This window comes from Mauremys reevesii, linkage group 7 (genome assembly GCF_016161935.1).
Source record: "Mauremys reevesii isolate NIE-2019 linkage group 7, ASM1616193v1, whole genome shotgun sequence".
Classification (NCBI taxonomy): domain Eukaryota; kingdom Metazoa; phylum Chordata; order Testudines; family Geoemydidae; genus Mauremys; species Mauremys reevesii.
This window is the reverse complement of record NC_052629.1, coordinates 53,407,989-53,424,076: the sequence shown is the minus strand read 5'-3', so window position 1 is coordinate 53,424,076 and position 16,088 is coordinate 53,407,989. Positions and strand designations below refer to the sequence as shown.

At 41.4% G+C, this 16,088-nt stretch overlaps 1 long non-coding RNA gene across 1 annotated transcript; it reads left to right on the top strand.

Moving 5' to 3' along the window:
• Positions 1-1,569: 1,569 nt before the first annotated feature.
• Positions 1,570-10,590, top strand: LOC120368913. The gene is made up of 3 exons (XR_005582841.1): positions 1,570-1,680; positions 2,850-2,900; positions 8,349-10,590. It is a non-coding gene; the product is annotated as an uncharacterized LOC120368913 (long non-coding RNA).
• The last annotated feature ends 5,498 nt before the right edge of the window (positions 10,591-16,088 follow it).

Below are 16,088 nucleotides of genomic sequence, written 5' to 3'. Positions count from 1 at the left end.
CAGTACTGAGAATTGAGAACTATGAAGTAAAAGATGAGCTGCAAAAAGCCATGACTTTGCTTGTTCCACCATGATCCAATGATCTAAGTAGTATAGGGATAAACCTATGATTGTTAAAATCAAAAGCAAGACTCCCAATGAGAGTGGTGCAGGATCAAAGTTTATATGTGTACCCTTGTGCTATCGGTGGACAAGCTGAGAATATAGCACTGTTAAGCAGCAACAAGCCTCTGCTGTCCAGTTTTTCTTCCTCAACAACATTAACTGAACTGTAGAAAGCCTTGCATCATGAAAGGCTTTAGCAGTGATGCAAACTGAAGAGTTTACGGCAGGCTGAACCAGTAGAGTTTTGGCTGTCTAATTTGCACCATTGATGAGGCATGAATATTTGTAAAGCACTTTGAAAATAACATTGCTATGTGGAGTAAGTGCTGTTAGTTCTTTTATTTTTGTTGGTGGTGATGGCAACTCTGGCAAATCTCAGTATCAAACAATGACAATTAGATTTTCTAGATATATCAAGATACATTAATCAATGTTCTTCCACATTGATTTGACTAGCAAGCTCTAAAATGCATATAAGTAGGTAGCCAGATTTGAAACTGTAACACTTGAACACTGGCGATAGGCCAAATCCAGAATCTGGATTCTGAACCTCCTTGAATTTCAACATATGTGTATGGGAAGAGACAGAGTCCCTGGGTTGGAAATGTCCACTCTAGTTTCATTTGCAAGCAGATCCAAGTCCTGAAGGAGTCAGTGTTCTACTTCAGATTCTAAAGCAGCTGAAACCTCATAAGAAGAGCTGGTCTCATGAAATTTCTACCATTTGAAGGACAAAATTTTCAAGGATAATGTTTGAGATTTTGCCGCCATCGGACCTGAATCCCCACCTGATCTCAAGCTGAATACGGCTCCACAGCTCATCCCTTCTTAAAACTGGAAAAGACATTCTCAGTACATGCCTTCTGGACCTTGATACTCTATTGAGTTTGATGGACATCTTTATCTCAGCTGTATTTGCAGATACATAATGATGCAGATATGATAACTATCGAGAAGTTAATAATAAACTCAAAGATACACTGCTTGATCAGAAGTCTTAGTATTTTGTTGAGCTGACAGCACTATAGACAATAATTTTTATGTAGACACCAGGGTGATTTTTTTTTTAAAGTTCTTCCAGTACTAATCACCTCTCAATACTTCTCATCCATAGCTCACCCAGACAATTCTCGAAGCATCCATCAGAGCTTACACAATGTTGTTCAACAAAGCTGGTACAGTCCCAACAAAAGAGGGGTCCAAAGCTGAAACCCTGAATGCGGACACCCCTGAATGCTCTGTGCTCAAAATCCAGAATCCTAGTGTTGTACATTAGGCCAATCTCTAATGCAAATGGGACTTCTTGGCAGCCAGTCATTTCTTACCTTGGGAAGGGCTGGTTCTTTCTGTTGCCTGAAGGGAAATACAAAGGCCAAATCCCCACCCATTATGAGCACAGCATTCTTCCTTTAGTATACCTTATAAAAGCACCAGTTTATATCTGAAAGCAGACTAAAACATTGCTTCAGTCTCACTTCAAAGAAACTGCCTGACTAGCTGGAAGAATGAAGCTCTTCACACTCTTTGGCTTGCTGTCTGTCTTGATCCTGTGCCTCAGTGTTTTCTCTGCAGAAGGTACAGTAACCTCCTACTAGCCATATCTGTGATGCTTTTATTTTTTTCTAGTCTTACATATTTTCTATTTTTAGGCTGATTTCACAGTCTCTAAAACTACCAACACCTGGTACTCTGAGATGAGCAATTAACTTTGCAAAGGAGTTAGACCTGAAGAACTTGGTCTTGTACCAGAGCTTTCCATTTGTTTTATACTGCCATCTCTGCACTGCAGAGCCACCTGTCTTGCTCTCTGTTACATAGTGTGTAGTATGCTAGTTTAAATCTTTCATCAGCTAAGTAACCTATTGTTGTGTTTCCCAGAGAACACCTGTTTGGCAGTACTTTCGTGTGAACGCTAATATAATCATATATTTTCTGATTAGTTCACACTGTGGTGTGCACAAGAGGGGGCAAGCAGGGATATGCCCTCCCCAATAATCAGTGCGGTCACAGAACTCCTCTGGCCCAAGACCACTTTATTGCAAAAGCAACTGTTAGAACTAGCACCGGTCCTAGACCAACGATGGGAGAATTTCTGAAAACATTGGGTGTACATGTGGCATCTCCTGCTGATCCTTCACCTTTCTCAGACTCTCCTCTCACCCTCCAGTCCTCAGACTCACTTCCTGTCCTACAAGTTCACCTACTTTGCACCTTGTGACTGTCTCTCTGTAATGGATTTGAATGAAGCATACTGTATTAAAAACAAATCTTATTGTACAAGAGCTTGGTATGCACTGTTCTGATCTAGTGATCAAGGAAAAAACAAGGTTTAAATGGCTAGGTCTCTTCAAAGCAATTCTCCCTACTCTCCAATATGCACTGAAAATCTATCATTTTTTTGCCTAAAGCAGTTTGTCATGCATTGACTGTATTGACTGCCAACATCTGACTTTCCAAGAGAGAGAGAAAATCTTTGTGATGTACTTAGCCAATTGTATCAACTAGCAATGATGGATGAGCAGCAAACTCCATTCCTGTTTCCTGCTGGTGATCAAGTTCTACACTGAAGCATCGCTTCTGATGACCCTTTTACTACGTGTTCTGCTTCGCAGTAAAGCTCCAGCTATCTTTGCTCAAAGATTTTCTATAAATGAAATAAAATCAGTATCTATAGATTATATTCAGATATACACATGTGTATATACTCCATATCCTTTTGGTAACATGTTATTTTTCATCCATAGGTCGGAACAGTCAAAAACTCTGCTGCAGATGGATTAAAAAAACGCGCACAGGTAATAATATATCTGAGTTTTTTAGGTAGATTAATTACTTGGTATTTCTAAATTAATCATAATACCTAGCACCATAGTACTTTTTATCTGTAAATCTGACAGCACTTTAGCAAAGGTAAGTAAGCAATATTATCCTCGCTGTACAAATAGGGAAAATGGGGCACAGAGAGGTTAAGTGACTTGCCAGTATCATGCAATAAATCAGAGGCTGAGCTATGAATAAAAGTCATGTTTTCTGATTTTCAGTCCTGTGCCATATCCAGTGGATAACATTGCCTCCACTTGAACATGTTAATTGCTAGATAAGTTTTAGTGTTAGTATTAGCTCAATAGAAAGAGGAACAAAAAAAAACTCTAGTATTACTGGTATGAGATATGTGTGCTCTTCTCAATATAATCAGCTATCCTCAAACCTTCAGTGTTCTACAGGAATTTGGATCCATCACAATATCACCATGTGTAGTTCACCTTTCTTTCTTCCATGCATAGTCCTTTATCAAGCTTTTGCCTTTTCTCCCCATCTCCCAGCTAACTCCTGTCGTAGTAAGTTGGAGTCTTGAGCTTAGGCACAAGTTTTAAAAGAGTGGGTGTATAAGGGAAATAAATATATATATACATGAGATGTAAGCATACCTTTTTCCACAGCATAAGAGTGAGTAGAAATGAAACCACTTTAGGCCAGAGAATAAAACAATCAGAGAAGGCTAATTCATTCCTGGTTTAATGTGTAAATACCATGTATCGGTATATGCTATGCAAAAAGTGTTGCTATTGTTTTGAAGGTAGGTGTAACATTTTTCCGATATCAGTGTTTCTTATAAATAAGAAAAAAAGATAACCCACAATGGCAAATAGGTCATTCTGTGGTTTGTATGGTCCTTCTCTTGTCCTTTGCTCAGGTCCCTCTTAAATGTCCACTGAATTCTCAGTGCATATTTTATTATAGATTAAATAAAGCACATCTCTGTAAATCAAATAATTTTATTTTGTTTCTGTTAGGCTTGCAGCTATTCCTGCACCCTTCAGCTTACAAATATCCAACTCAGCCTTAGCAGGGAAGTTAAAGAATTGTGTGGGCAGCAGGGGCAGCTCTAGCTTTTTGGCCGCCCCAAGCAGTCATGCGCGGGAGGCGCCCCGGAGCCGCGGGAGCAGCGGACCTCCCGCGGGCATGACTGCAGAGGGTCCGCTGGTCGCGCGGCTCGGCTGGACCTCCCGCGGCTGCGGACGGTTCGCAGGTCCGGCGGCTCCGCTTGAGCTGCCGCAGTCATGCCTGTGGGAGGTCCGGCCGAGCCGCGGGACGAGCGCCCCCTCCGCAGTCATGACTGCGGCAGGTCGGCCGGCCCAATCTGCCGCCCCCCCGGGAAAGGGCCGCCCCACGCGCGTGCTTGCTGCGCTGGGGTCTGGAGCCGGCCCTGGTGGGCAGCAGTGCACTCATATTCAGATAGAACTGAAATATTTCTAATAAGATGCATTTCCTGCTGTGACACACTGAGAGCACGTTCCGTAGGGAAATGGGAAAGGAACATTGTTTAGCATGAGCAAGACATGGAGGTATTCACAATTTTAGCTATCTTGGTCAGTAAGACACACAAACCAAGATTTTCAAAAATGAAAAATGCTGGCCACTCACCCTCTAGTTGAGCACCCAAAATCATTAGTCATTTTTTAAAAGCTTGACCATAGCTCTATGGTATTTTTGAGGGTATTGGTGTTTAGTGTCAGAAGCTGCATCTACATTTGGAACTGGGGGTGTGATCCCCAGCTTGAGTGCGAGCACATGCACTAGCTCTCATAGAGCTGGCATGCTAAAAATAGCAGGTGTAGGGTATACATGGGGTGGGTAGCCCATGCTACCACTCACCACTGCCGTGCTGTTGCAGTCACACTGCTATGCTTAGTGCAGTAACTCGATGAGAGTTCGCCCAACTATGGCTACTTGAGCTGGGAATCACCCCCCACCCCAGCTACAGGTGTAGACACAGCCACAGGGTATGGCTACACTTACACACACACACACCCCTGCTGTTTCTCTCCTCAAGCAAACATTCATCCCCCTGCCTGCCTCATTCACAGCAAGGTAGTGGGTTATCTCAATTGATTGTTCACAGTCAGTTACAGATTGATCACAGCAAACAAGAGCTGTGTTTGTTTTTTAGATACGCAGCTCCTGGAGCCCGGAGTTCACAACAAAACAAAGAGAGGCATCATAGCAAAACAAAGAGTAATTTAGTTAAAAGCATTCTGGGATATCTCCTAATACCCTGGAGGCCAATAACAGCACTGTTGTGTGGCCACACTTGACAAGCAGCACTGCATTACCAGCGCTGCACTCGTTATACCCCAAGCAGACCAGGTGTACAGCCAGCGCTGCAGGCAGGGAGTTGCAGCGCTGGATGTGCCTTGCAGGTGTGGACAGTTACTAAGTTGCAACGCTGTAAAGCCTCCACCAGCGCTGCAACTCTCCAGTGTAGCCAAGCCCACAGTCAGGATCTCAGCGGAAGTATTCACATCTACAATTAAGCATTCACTTTGTGCATTCTCTTTTATTTGTTTAAAATTTCCTGTATTACCTACCCATTCTTGCCAGTCAGCTCACTTGTTGGGATGTTCACAAAATGCGAACATGCAAAGCGTGTATTGATGTATTTTCCCAGTTCTAGTTAACAATATTTTTGGCAGCTAAAGAAATATTTCCTAAAGAAGAAATACATTTTCAAAGCTGCTTTTCAAAACATCTGTCTCCATTTCACTAGTTAGTGAATGTGGTGGTTGACCCAAAATAAGACCCTGCTCTTGAGAATACTCAGTGCTTACCTTTCTGCATGTCAGTGGTCTCATTAACATAAATGAAGCACATGCATAGATCTTTGTAGATCAATCTCTGTATTCTTTAGAAATCATTACATATATAAAGGGCAAGAGTAAATATTGCAGAATAAAGTTTTTAATTTTAAAATGTTTTCAAATTAATTTTGAAATTACCCTTTTGTTTACATTTCTTAAATTGACCTTTTGTTAAGGTTCATTTGTTTGTTTAGGTTTAATCTTTCGTTAAAGGTTTTGTTAAGGTTTAACTTTGGTTAAATTCCAGTTCCATCTTATCTGGGTAGCGTGAAGATGTGATTCTCTCAGAAATGTGGTTTAATTATCGTGCAGAATGGAGCCAGAGGATTTTTCCAGATACTGACTCAGTTACGCCCTGCAGCATTGCCAGTGCATTCCCAGGCAAGCCTGAACACACTTGGCAGTGTTACTCTCCTTTTCAGTGTAGGTCAAAGAGAGGAAGAGTTCATTCTTTGGTTGGGATAGGCGAGAATGGATGCTTTGTCCCAGTTGAATCTACTATCTCTCCAGAGCACTGAACTGAAATCTCCAGTCTTTGTTAATTTGACTGAGAAATCTTCTAAGGTGTCAAGTATCAGGGGGTAGCCGTGTTAGTCTGTATCCACAAAAACAACAAGGAGTCTGGTGGCACCTTAAAGACTAACAGCTTTATTTGGGCATAAGCTTTCGTGGGTAAAAAACCTCAGTTCTTCAGATGCCTTCTAGGGTGTGAAGATCTAACAATTTCAAACTTCATTTGTAAAACTGTCATTTGCTCTTTCTGATTTGTTTTTGGAGGTGCTAATGGAGTAGAATGTCCCTCAGGCGAAGGCCTTTTCATTGTGCCCCTTTACAAATTCTTAGGTCTGCTGTTTTCCATGTGCAAATACCCATAGATTTCATGGATCACTGGAGAGGGCTCTGCTGGGAAAAAGAGGTCCATGGAAGGAGCTCCTCATAACAATCTACAAAGCCACCACATTGTCCTTAAACTTCTCCTCTGCCATGATGCCTACAAAAACTCATTGATGGTTAGACTGACAGCTGGTATGCTGTGACCTCTGCTTCTCGCATTGTTTATCTCTCACTGTTCCCTCGTGCTCCCCGTAGTCTGTCTGTCTGTCTGTATCTTTCTGTTGTCTTTTGCCACATACTCAGATTGTAATCTCTTCAGAGTATGGGTTTTGCTCAGTTCCCAGCACAATGGGCCTCCTAAATAATTATCAGCAGCTCCCCTTTCTCCACTGCTCAATGTGTGCCTCTTAATTATTGGTTCGCCTATACAAAAACACCAGATCTGAACCCACTCTGATCCTGATCTAGAGACAAACTTTAGTGCTCAGTCTTGTCAAAATTGGTCAGACCAGCATTCAAATATGATTCTGGAGCTGAACTTTCCAGCCTAGGCCCATCTCTTCTGTGTTCATATTGAATTACTGGGGTAATGGTAGATCTTGTGTCATAGCTTGCCTGCTGCTTTCTCTTTAAGTAAGTGATTTTTTTTAACTTTTTAAGACATTTTGAACAAAAACAAGATAGTTGTTCCTTAAACATTCCTTGATTCCTCAGATCAAGTCATTTTCCCCAGATCAAGTCATACTCATCTGAGGTTTGGTCTATGCTTAAAACTACCAGCATAGCTATGTCAGTCAGAGGTGTGAAATAAACCACACCCGAGACTGACATGGCTATGCCAGCAAAAACTCCAGTGTAGACACAGCTATGCCGACATAAGAGTGCTCCTGTCAGCATAGCTAACATCATTCAGAGAGATCCACTCCTTCTATTGCAGTGTACATTGTGTCTATACAGTTACCATAGGACCATGTCTGCAAAGGCCTTAGTGCAGACATAGCCTGAGACATCGGACAACCAGATCTGGGGATCCAAATGGAGAGTATGACTTTAGGAGGGAAATAAGCGACCAGTTTCAGATTAAATTTTAACAAACAAAGATCCTGATTTCCTAAATATAGTTCTAATACCAAAACTGAGGCAATAAAAATTATGGAAAATATAAAACATTCAATATTGTCAACCAGATAGTTCATTCTAAGTGGGCTGGAGTGTGTGGTGGGGTGAGCCAGCATGCACCAGTTCATTTGCTGTGAGTCATGAGTTAGAGTCAGGGGTCGTTTTGTCCCTATGCCCATCCAGTCCTTTGCCTTTCTGCGGAGACGGCCAACAACAATGACAAATACAATGGCAGTTTCTATGATGGGGCATCTGTCCATTGGGAATTAGTCACTTCCATCAGCCAAATGGTGAAAGACTTTGCATTCTATTATCAATCCCCTAAAATATCCAATCATTCTTCTTTTGGATTGTGGAGTATATATAGTAATGGGATATTTTCAGATCACTGATGTTCTTAATGCTAGGCTGTCAGGACCTGATCCAAAGCCTGTTCAAGTCAATGGGAGACTTTCAGGTGACTTCAGTAGACTGTGGATCAGACTCTAGTGTTGATTATTCTGATTTAGCAGGTTGGTATCCAAAGACTGAATTTTTTTGGGACAAGGTAAAGGCTTCAATTTGTTCTGTTAGTAAAAATGTACACATTTCTGCATGCTTGTAGTTAAACATTTCCTCCTTCTCTCTCTCCTTTCCATCTGTGTTTTACAGACATGGCTGGTCAACAAAAGAGACGCCACTGCAGACCATGTAATCGCCCAAACGGAATCCCTCTGCCTCCTCGGAAACCAGGACCGCTTCCTCAGAGTTAAAGTGAACAGCCTCAGCATCGCGTAAAAGGCCTGTGGTCCATAGGAGTCTGTCTGTCGCCACATATCATAATGCTTTTATTTGGTCTGGGGCCCTCTGTGGGGGAACCATCCTTTCAGTAGACAAATCAGGAGTGTATGTGCTTTTCAGTCACTAATGTTCATCCATTCATAGCATTCTCTCCTCTTCTTTGCATAAGGTTAAAACTCTCCAGCTGTGGTGCTAAAGCCTTTCTGTGAAGTGAGCTGTCACTGGTCTTCAAGCTTTCTGCAGTTACACATCAGCCCTCCATTCCATTAGTGGATCTCTCCCAACAAGTGGTAGAGTGAACAGATCCAGCTAGAAAGCCTTCCACACCACCACTCTGTGTGACATAATTTTGGCACCTACATCTGTGCTGGTTGGGGAGGAGCAGTTTGTATTTCCTTTCGTCATTCAGTTTTTTTCCCTAAACCCACGTTTCTGGAAATGATTTATCTTAGATCAGCAAATGGATCACAATTTTAGACAGATGTCTGGGTGCTGAAATTTGCCTCTATGCAGAGGACCAGGATGAAGCCCATCAAGGCAACACTTAAGTCTTGCATGAGTGCTTAGAATTTGTGCCGGCCCTCTCCAGAAAGCTGAATTTCTTCCATGTGAGAAAGAGCTCCGCCTTTTGAGCAGAAGCTGATAACCACGACAGAGGGCCAAACAGGTCAATTTGAAGTATTCATTAAGGATCTGATATAAAGCCAGTGGAAAGCTTTCCACTGACTTCATTGGGCTTTGGATCAAGCTCTTAAAATGCAGACGCCTTCTCTCTAGGAGAATGGCATTACTTGGTTGATGAGCAATATTCAGAAAATGCCTTAACATTAATTATTTAACCCTGTTCTTTCTGAAATTCTAGGGCAATTGTTCCTCTAAGTACTCCTGAATTTAGTGTTTCATGGCACATAAACAAAAGCACATTTTGAAAGGGTGGAATAGAATGATACCAAGACAGTGGAAAATTGAGGACAACAGAAAGTGCACTCAGACCTGATTGGCAGGGCTCCTTTGCAGTTAATTCTATAAGTACCGTGGTTCCCAGTTCAGACATTAGATGGATTCCATCATTTCTTACATTTACATTTTTGCTTGGTGTTTAATATTCTCATTGTAATATAGGCTCCCTATCTCCATGCTCAGGAACTAAAGAATTGGCTTTCAACGGAGATAGACAAGTGCCAAATATCATTAGTCTCAGAGGTCAGAAATGTGAATCAGCTATTTGAATGTTCTAGTTCATTGGCACATACGTTAATTTCAGTTTTGCCATTGTTTTGTAGTTTGCTGAATGAATCTTTCTAATACAAGTAAATGTAACACATGTATCTTGGATTGTGAGCTGTTTGGGGCAAGGAGGATGACTTATTGTCTAAAAATCACCATATACATTTATAGATGAAGAAATGATTTTAGTAGTAGTAACCAGTACTGGGATTCTGGTCTCTAACATTAGTTTAACTCCATTTGTTTTCATCTCAAAGCAAGTGACATGTTTCTCTGAAAAAATTAGCCCTTTAAAACAATGTATTTGAAAATTAGTGCCGCTGGGACAGATGATGATGGTGGATGCTTCCACAATAACCCAATCCCAGTTGATGGGAGAAGGGGAAGAAAGAGAGTTTGAAACTGGATAACAAAAACTTAAGTTCAAAAATACATTAGCAATAGTAGAAAAATATATTCTGTGGAATTTTTCCCATTAAAGGGCCTGACTCTGCAAACACTTACACATGTGAGTTACTTTATTTACATCTATAGTCAAACTGAACTCAGTAGGACTACTTGCATGAATAAAGTTACTTGAGTGCAGGAACATCTTCAGCATCAGGCTCTAATCCTGAAAGGGCAAACTAAAGTATTTTTACTACCTAGTAGCATGCAACTAGAATCTGCATGTGGCATAAGTTACAAGTACTTGTTCTTCCCTTCCCGTTCTTTTCTCTTGGATTATGTATGTTTGGCATTACCTAGATCTAAAAATATTTTACTTACTGCATTTAAAATAGGCCAATAAATATATTGTACAAAACCTAGGCTGACCAGATAACAAGTATGAAAAATTGGGACAGGGGTGGGGGGTAATAGGAGTCTGTATAAGAAAAAGCCCCAAATATTGGGGCTGTCAGGACATCTGGTCACCCTAACAAAAGCTATCCTAGCTTATCTTGCAAATGTATTAGCTTAAATATGTTTAAGCAGAACAATCATGTACCCTACACGTTACAATAAAGATATTTTTAAATGAATAAGTGTTGGACTCTGAGATTCTGTGATACCTGGAGTGATCCATAGGATTGTCCAATAACCAGAAATTTGAAGGAGGGTAGTATGAGCGGTAATATTAGAAAGTAAACATCATGACACAGGCAGGAGTCTTTACTGAAAAGGAGGAAGAAGGGTTCTGACTTCTTTCAAAAGCAGTTATTAGAAGAAATAAAATGGTATACAATCATGTTTCTCTTATACTTGAAGGAATGAAAAGAAGATTATTATGTAGCCACTGGTCATTGTGTGTTGTTTGTCCCCCTCTGTATTCAGTCCACAGAGGATGAAAGTCTGTTACCTCTCAGTGCTCAGTTCTTTAGCTCAAGTTGTAGAGACTCATGATTTTAGCTTTGATGGTCTCCAGTTTGATTCCTGCTGTTGGCCAAGATGGTGGCATTTACAGCTGTGTCTGCTGACTTAACCACACTATTGTACATGGATAACATTTCCTCTAATTGCTGTGCATGCTCATCAGAGTAAAGGAACAAAATGCATTCTCTTCTCCCTTACTCCACCAAAGGATAAGCAAGTTATAGTTCATATACTAATTAAGAGCAATGACTGGTAAATTAAATATACAAGGACAAAAGGGTCAAAAAAAACCCACTGCTTTTTGGTCAACAGGCCTTTTAAGTACAGAAGACTCGAGGGGTGAGATGGGGGCCAGGCTACCCCATTCCAAATAACACCAACTGTACAAAATCCCTGGTGACAGGAGGAGCAGACAAAGGAGAGAGGAAGTGGTACCAAGGTAAGACTGAGTCTCAACAAGAAGAGACAGCTGTCTCTTTAAGGATCCAGGGCCAGGAGCCTTATAATGAAGGGTAGAGTAAGGTTCCCCTCCCTCCCAATCAACCAATTAATTCCCCCAGCCAATCAAAACAAATCCCTATGGGGGAAGCAATACTTAAGACTCCCTGCTCTCAGTGAGGGAGGGCTCCTGGAGGGAGACACTGCTCTGCTGGTAAACTGGCAACCCCCTGGAAGTCTTCATCCCAGGCTGTGGGCGAACAATGAGAAACTACTCCACCCAGAAGACACACTGGCTGCTTTCAAGGTTTAAGTTTAAAATAATTATGATTTTATAAGACATTGTCAGCCAGGCCACATGGGGCTGGTACCAGGAAATGTAAAGAGCCCACCAAGGAACAGACAGGCTCCAGGCAGTAAGCCCACTGCAGTCTCGATCCAGTTCACCAATGTACAGATACAGAACAAGAGTGCTGCCATCTTACTTCTCACTAAGAACTTGACCCAGAGCACAGTGAAATCAATAGAGAGACTCCCACTGATGTCAATGGACATTGGATCCAGCCCTAAGTGCTCTCCTTATGATTCCACTTCATGCATCATTGCTATGGCACACATCATATTAACAATCTCACAGTTGAGCACAGCAGTCCAACACCAGCTGAGCACAGCAGTCTGGGAATTTTTAAATGGTGCACTATTAAGAAAACTCATAGAATCGTAGGACTGGTAGGGACCTCTAGAGGTCTTCTAGTCTAGTTCCCCTGCACTCATGGCAGGACTAAATATTATCTAAACCATCCCTGACAGGTGTTTAGCTAACCTGCTCTTAAGAATCTCCAATTATGGAGATTCCACAACCTCCCTAGGCAATTTATTCCAGTGCTTAACCACCCTGACAGGTAGGAAGTTTTTCCTAATGTCCAGCCTAAACCTGCCTTGCTTCAATTTAAGCCCACTGCTCCTTGTCCTATCCTCAGAGGTTAAGGAGAACATTTTTTTCTATCTCCTCCTTGTAACGAAATTTTATGTACTTGAAAACTGTTGTCATGTTCCCCCCTCAGTCTTGTCTTCTCCTCCAGAATAAACAAACCCAGTTTTTTCAATCTTCCCTCACAGGTCATGTTTTCTAGACCGTTAATCATTTTTGTTGCTCTTCTCTGGACTTTCTCCAATTTGTCCACATCTTTCCTGAAATTTGGTGCCCCAAACTGGACACTAGACTCCAGTTGAGGTCTAATCAGCGAGGGATAGAGAGGAAGAATTACTTCTTGTGTCTTGCTTATAACACTCCTGCTAATACATCCCAGAATTATGTTTGCTTTTTTTGCAACAATGTTACACTGTTGACTCATTTAGCTTGTGACCCACTATGACCCCCAGATCCCTTTCTGCGATACTCCTTCCTAGGCAGTCAGCTCCCAGTTTGTGTGTGTGCAAGTGATTGTTCCTTCCAAAGTGGAGTACTTTGTATTTATCCTCTATTGAATTTCATGCTATCTATTTCAGACCATTTCTCCAGTTTGTCCAGGTCATTTTGAATTTTAATCCTATCCTCCAAAGCACTTGCAATCCCTTGCAGCTTGGTATCATCTGCAAATGTGATAAGTGTACACTCTATGCTATTATCTAAATTATTTACAAATATATTGAACAGAACTGGACCCAGGACTGATCCCTGTGGAACCCCACTCGATTTGCCCTTCTAGCTTGACTGTGAACCACTGATAACTACTCTCTGAGAATGGTTTTCCAACCAGTTATGCACCCACATTATAGTAGCTCCATCTAAGTTGTATTTTGCTAGTTTGTTTGAGAAGATCATGTGAGACAGAACCAAAACCTTACTAAAGTCAAGATATACCACATCTACCGCTTCCCCTCATCCACAAGGCTTATTACACTATCAAACAAAGCTTGGTTTAACACAATTTGTTCTTGACAAATCCATGCTAATTGTTGCTTATCACCTTATGATCTTCTAGATGTTTGCAAATTGATTGCTTAATTATTTGCTTCATTATCTTTGCGGGTGCTGAAATTAAGCTGACTGGTTTGTAATTCCCTGGATTGTCCTTATTTCCTGAGCAACAAACATCCGGGAAGTTTACCCACCAGGAAGGGATGTTTTTCCTCATTCCATTGGAAAAACCTTAACTGATAAGCTCTTATCTCCCAAATCAGACAGCTGGACCCACCAGATATACACAGTTGGATGAGTCACTGATACTTCATTTGTAGAACTCTGAAATATTAGTTCCTCTCTTTCCAGTGCCTGTGGGGGAAAGCGAGCATTCCCCATGCAACTCACCCACCATGCTATGACTTCTTCTCACTGCTCTCCTGTGGTACGTTTTCTTTTTCACCCCAAAGTCACTTGTGCTCCGATTCAGAGCCTGTAAAATACTGTAAGATTTAGTACTGAGCTATCAACTTTATTGATTGTGTCCTGCCTGGCTGATGATCTATATAGTACTGCATAAACACCACTAAGGGGTCCTGTCTTTCCAGGTGCTGAAGATTCTGATCTGGCAGCTATTGGCACTGACGAAATCCCCTAAGTATGAGTTCTATCCCCTCTAGCATGTAGGTGCAGGAGTGAAAGCATTCTCTCTTTCCTGGAAAAGCAGAAAGATGGGTTGGGAATAGGGTTGAAGTTTGAGCTCCTGAGTCATAGCCCAACCCTCAATATTTATTTTTGTCTCACATGCATTTCCTTATAAACGCCTTCAGGTGAAGGAAGATTAATGTCACATTTTCTACTTGACTCACCGTCTGTGAGGGAATGGCTAAGGACAGGGATTTGCTGTGGGATAATCATCTTATAGTCATAACACCATCTGTCCAGCCTACAAAAGTGTAAACCAACAAATTGGGTCACTGAGTGTCATTGAGAGCAGCCAAACTGAGAACATACTCATCTTGCTGTATGCAGTGTTGTTGTAGCTGTGTTGGTCCCAGGATATTACAGAGACAATGTGGGTGAGGTAATATATCTTATTGGACCAATTCTTTAGTGAGAGAGACAAGCTTTCCCATCATGACCACACACACAAATTCTGGAATTGCAACATACTGGTTCCAATTTCTGAAGATGAGTCAATCAACCTGCTAGTCATGTTCCTGAGAGCTGGTTAGCACTTGTTATAGAAATACAAAGCAGATGTCCATGGGGGAGTTGAATGTCTTTCCTCCATCATGAGTAACTTTAAGACCAAAGTTGCAGAAAAGGAAGGAGGAATTAGTTTGTATGGAAAAAATAGATGCACAACATGTTTCCATAATTACAAGTGCAAAATGGGCTGTTGTGAATGGAACTAGACAATTATAGCCTGCTAAACCACCATTTGCATGTGCAACTGTGGTAAATGTAGTATTTGAGTACACTGAAGGGAACAAATATTTCCTGAGCCCTAGGCTCTCTGAATACAAATGTTAACTTTATCTAAATGTTAACCATCTTCCCCTTCTCTACGTATAAGATGGCTGTCTGCTATGAGTAAAGGGGCTTCAGTATTCAGCAATATCAATCCAGCAAATTTTGCTACCCTAACACTTTTGAAAGGGGGACTCAAGGTCATTAGGAACCAAGGCCCTCAATTAAAATCTATCAGAACTTATTTTTGATTGTACTTTTCTGAATTAGGTGGGCAGGAGGTTCTCCTCACTTTTGCTTTTTGTTCCTCCTCCAAAGGCTTTTTATTGTACTGACCCAGCCAAGGATTAAACACAAATCCCTCCAGGGTTTATCAAAGCTGTTCATGGGCAAACACAAAGGGCTACCTTGAATGAGGAGATGTTCCTCTTATAGTGTATTCACCTCCCAAGACAGGTCAGAGCCCAACACACTGCCAGCCCCCCCCAAGAGATTGTTAACTGACCATCTTTCCAGCCTACACCTCCATGCCTAATAATAGTATTAAGATGACTTCCTGGGTGATATTTGCATAAGGTCTAATCTGTAAAGTGAAGATTTCCCCCATAATTATCTTCCATTTCCCCCACCACATGCTCCTCATCAATAAACCACAAGTATAACTTTGACATTTCCCCCCAATTTCATTGTGTACTGTGTTCACATGTTTCTCAGTAGATGTATTACAGCAGCTGAATAGGTAACTATGCGTCTTTGATGAGCCTACTGGAAAGTTCCAGCAGTGGTGGTGGTTGTTTGGTTTGTTTTTTTGTCTTTCCTTGTAGACCTTGCTCATGCAACTTTCCTGTGTAGCAGCAGGAAGAGGAGGCTTCCTTTCATCTTAATAAGGAAGAAATGCAATCATTGTTAAGAAGCTGGAAAGGAATATTGCTGATTTCTGGTGAGTTTTTATTGAAAGAGAGTCATTTCTCTAAGTCCCAGCCAGAAATCATGTATGCTGAGTAAATGCGAAAGTCAGATTTAAGAGCTTTGGCTTTTCATATGTAGAATGTAGCTATTTTCATAATAAAGCATTAGGTCAGGTAAGTGCTGGCCATTTAACCATCTCCATGTCTCAGATGAACCAGTTAGGCTCAACAAAGGAAAATATGCCCTAAGAGAAAGTTGGGATATACTAGCACAGAGCAACTATATGCTCTCACTTCCTGACACTTTAT